At 36.4% G+C, this 4630-nt stretch overlaps 1 non-coding gene across 1 annotated transcript; it reads right to left on the bottom strand.

Annotated features, from left to right (window-relative positions):
• Positions 1-428: 428 nt before the first annotated feature.
• trnas-aga (transfer RNA serine (anticodon AGA)) lies at positions 429-510 on the bottom strand. Its single transcript has one exon. It is a non-coding gene; the product is annotated as a tRNA-Ser (tRNA).
• Positions 511-4630: the final 4120 nt, after the last annotated feature.

Raw genomic sequence — 4630 nt, 5'->3', positions numbered from 1 at the left:
AGTAATTAAAGGAAAATAATGCTAGGAAAAAGAACAAAAACTCACTGCTACTTGTCTGGAAAGCCTCTTCACACGCTTCAATGCTGTTGACTTGCGCGCTCTTATCGTTATTTTAAACTTGTGTCAAAGGCGCAGTTGTTTGTAGCAAATAGCAAGCCCGCGGCACTCTAGGTAACAGCCAGCGAGTGTACTGACACCTAGCGATTAAAAAATATACTAACCACTATACGAGCACGGCGAGCTACCGGTCTACCCGACGTGTCCCTGAATACAAAGGGGCCTTGTCATCTTTAGCTTGCAGACAAAACTGTTTCTTACCACCATAACTCTTTTCAAGGGTAATCCTGTAACAGTGACTTTTTTTCCTTCTATAAAGTTTAAGCTAGGCCTCCAGAAGTTCACAAACTAAAGCAGGCGCATGCTGTCAACGTAGTCGGCAGGATTCGAACCTGCGCGGGGAGACCCCAATGGATTTCTAGTCCATCGCCTTAACCACTCGGCCACGACTACACGCTGGCTGAAAGGGGCATGTCGTTTGGGCAAATCACTGACGTGAACGGCGTCGGTTCGAGTCCCACCTCTGACAAGGTTGAAATTACCCAATATCTTTTCTATTATTTTCTTAATGAATGAACACATATGTATAGATTTCATGTGCTTTTTTGCCTTAACACATATTTTATAAAAACATATTTCTCCTTGTATGGATACATGTTAAAATGTATTTATTATATGAATATGTGGTTTCTTGGAATGTATTATTTATTTTATTATTTCACCATTGAATATAATAAATCTTTATTATCTTTTTTAAATTACTCTCTTTTCTAACTGAACTATATTTATAAATATAAGTATAGTATTTATAGTATAGTATATAAGTATTTATATATATAAGTAAATTAATAAATGGAGCATTGACATCACACTGACATTATGGATACATCAGAGGTGATTAATAAAAGATTGAAGTAAATTGTCAATTACAGTTTTTTTCAGTCGCTAACAAGCGTTTGTCCAACCAGTTGTCACATTTTCAAAACTCTAAACACAATTAGCACAGCATCAGTCTTTTGTGGCCATACCAATATATCTCAGCTGATACAACAAACAATTGAATAATTGAGACACAGCTGATTTATGTTGGGTAAATTGGACCATTCATAGCTGATTCCAGTCTGGCTTAGACTCAGTGGCAGGGGTTATTTTTTTCTATTACATTGACACTTATACAGTAAAAGGAGGACTTTGAGGAGTGATGTTTTTGGACACAGAAACAGAAAAAAACACACTGTAATGTCTGGACGAGGAAGAGTAAGAGCAAGGGGCCCAGGGAGAAGAGCAGGCCCAGTGAGAGATGCAGTGAGAGGTGCAGGTGCAGTGAGAGATGCAGTGAGAGATGCACTGAGAGGTGCAGTGAGAGATGCAGGTGCAGTGAGAGATGCAGGTGCAGTGAGAGGTGCAGGTGCAGTGAGAGATGCAGTGAGAGGTGCAGTGAGAGATGGAGTGAGAGATGCATTGAGAGATGCAGGTGCAGTGAGAGATGCAGGTGCAGTGAGAGATGCAGGTGCAGTGAGAGATGCAGTGAGAGTTGCAGTGAGAGTTGCAGTGAGAGGTGCAGTGAGAGATGCAGTGAGAAATGCAGTGAGAGATGCAGTGAGAGGTGCAGTGAGAGATGCAGTGAGAGTTGCAGTGAGAGTTGCAGTGAGAGGTGCAGTGAGAGGTGCAGTGAGAGATGCAGTGAGAGGTGCAGTGAGAGGTGCAGTGAGAGATGCAGTGAGAGGTGCAGTGAGAGGTGCAGTGAGAGATGCAGTGAGAGGTGCAGTGAGAGATGCAGTGAGAGTTGCAGTGAGAGATGCAGTGAGAGGTGCAGTGAGAGATGCAGGTGCAGTGAGAGAGGCAGTGAGAGGTGCAGTGAGAGATGCAGGTGCAGTGAGAGGTGCAGGAGCAGTGAGAGATGCAGTGAGAGGTGCAGGAGCAGTGAGAGATGCAGGAGCAGTGAGAGATGCAGTGAGAGATGCAGGTGCAGTGAGAGAGGCAGTGAGAGGTGCAGGAGCAGTGAGAGATGCAGGTGCAGTGAGAGGTGCAGTGAGAGGTGCAGGAGCAGTGAGAGTTGCAGTGAGAGGTGCAGTGAGAGATGCAGGTGCAGTGAGAGAGGCAGTGAGAGGTGCAGTGAGAGATGCAGGTGCAGTGAGAGGTGCAGGAGCAGTGAGAGATGCAGTGAGAGGTGCAGGAGCAGTGAGAGATGCAGGAGCAGTGAGAGATGCAGTGAGAGATGCAGGTGCAGTGAGAGAGGCAGTGAGAGGTGCAGGAGCAGTGAGAGATGCAGGTGCAGTGAGAGGTGCAGTGAGAGGTGCAGGAGCAGTGAGAGAGGCAGTGGCCCTCATTTATCATTCTTGCGTAGAAACGGGCGTATATGTTGGCGTAAGATTATGCTTACACTCCTCTCACCGCCTGATTTATGAAGCTGTGCGTACCTTTGAAATCCAGGTGTACGCAATACCTGCCCTTGATAAATGCCGCGGCTGAAAACGATCGTCATTAGAATAACACGCCCCTATATATTCAAGTATCCGCCTCCCCCACACCCTCATTTTACACCATCGACACACGGAAGACGGCAAAGAGGAGACACTTCTCTGGAGATCGAGACCATCACCATCATGAAAAATTATTATTAAATCAAACAACAATATTGTTGATGATAAATTCAAAGTTAACACAATGATTTCAATGCCTTCTAACTAATATTTCTTCTTTCTTTCTTTCTTTCTTTCTTTCTTTCTTTCTTTCTTTCTTTCTAACTAATATTTCTTCTTTCTTTCTTTCTTTCTTTCTTTCTTTCTTTCTAACTAATATTTCTTCTTTCTTTCTAACTAATATTTCTTCTTTCTTTCTAACTAATATTTCTTCTTTCTTTCTTTCTAACTAATCTTTCTTTCTTTCTTTCTAACTAATCTTTCTTTCTTTCTTTCTTTCTAACTAATCTTTCTTCTTTCTTTCTTTCTTTCTTTCTTTCTAACTAATCTTTCTTCTTTCTTTCTTTCTTTCTTTCTTTCTTTCTTTCTTTCTTTCTTTCTTTCTTTCTAACTAATCTTTCTTCTTTCTTTCTTTCTTTCTTTCTTTCTTTCTAACTAATCTTTCTTCTTTCTTTCTTTCTTTCTTTCTTTCTAACTAATCTTTCTAACTAATTATTTCTTTCTTTCTTTCTAACTAATCTTTCTTCTTTCTTTCTTTCTTTCTTTCTTTCTTTCTTTCTTTCTTTCTAACTAATCTTTCTTTCTAACTAATTCTTTCTTTCTTTCTAACTAATCTTTCTTCTTTCTTTCTTTCTTTCTTTCTTTCTTTCTAACTAATCTTTCTTCTTTCTTTCTTTCTTTCTTTCTTTCTTTCTAACTAATATTTCTTTCTTTCTTTCTTTCTTTCTTTCTTTCTTTCTAACTGATATTTCTTCTTTCTTTCTTTCTAACTAATCTTTCTTCTTTCTTTCTTTCTTTCTTTCTTTCTTCCTTTCTTTCTTTCTTTCTTTCTTTTTCTTTCTTTCTTTTTCTTTCTTTCTTTCTAACTAATCTTTCTTCTTTCTTTCTTTCTTTCTAACTAATCTTTCTTTCTTTCTTTCTTTCTAACTAATCTTTCTTTCTTTCTTTCTAACTAATCTTTCTTCTTTCTTTCTTTCTAACTAATCTTTCTTCTTTCTTTCTTTCTTTCTAACTAATCTTTCTTTCTAACTAATTCTTTCTTTCTTTCTTTCTTTCTTTCTAACTAATCTTTCTTCTTTCTTTCTTTCTTTCTAACTAATCTTTCTTCTTTCTTTCTTTCTTTCTTTCTTTCTTTCTTTCTTTCTTTCTTTCTTTCTTCCTTTCTTTCTTTCTTTCTTTCTTTTTCTTTCTTTCTTTTTCTTTCTTTCTTTCTAACTAATCTTTCTTCTTTCTTTCTTTCTTTCTAACTAATCTTTCTTTCTTTCTTTCTTTCTAACTAATCTTTCTTTCTTTCTTTCTAACTAATCTTTCTTCTTTCTTTCTTTCTAACTAATCTTTCTTCTTTCTTTCTTTCTTTCTAACTAATCTTTCTTCTTTCTTTCTTTCTTTCTAACTAATCTTTCTTCTTTCTTTCTTTCTTTCTTTCTTTCTTTCTTTCTTTCTTTCTTTCTTTTTCTTTCTTTCTTTTTCTTTCTTTCTAACTAATCTTTCTTCTTTCTTTCTTTCTTTCTTTCTTTCTTTCTTTCTTTCTTTCTTTCTTTCTTTCTTTTTCTTTCTTTCTAACTAATCTTTCTTCTTTCTTTCTTTCTTTCTTTCTAACTAATCTTTCTTTCTAACTAATTCTTTCTTTCTTTCTTTCTAACTAATCTTTCTTCTTTCTTTCTTTCTTTCTAACTAATATTTCTTCTTTCTTTCTTTCTTTCTTTCTAACTAATCTTTCTTCTTTCTTTCTTTCTTTCTAACTAATCTTTCTTTTTTCTTTCTTTCTTTCTTTCTTTCTTTCTTTCTTTCTTTCTTTCTTTCTTTCTTTCTTTCTTTCTTTCTAACTAATCTTTCTTTCTTTCTTTCTTTCTTTTTTTCTTTCTTTCTTTCTTTCTTTCTTTTTCTTTCTTTCTTTCTTTCTAACTAATCTTTCTTCTTTCTTTCTTTCT

Source organism: Siphateles boraxobius, unplaced genomic scaffold (genome assembly GCF_051911475.1).
Source record: "Siphateles boraxobius isolate OS27281-9 unplaced genomic scaffold, OSU_SipBor_1 63, whole genome shotgun sequence".
NCBI lineage: Eukaryota > Metazoa > Chordata > Actinopteri > Cypriniformes > Leuciscidae > Siphateles > Siphateles boraxobius.
This window is presented reverse-complemented; position numbering and strand designations above follow the sequence as displayed.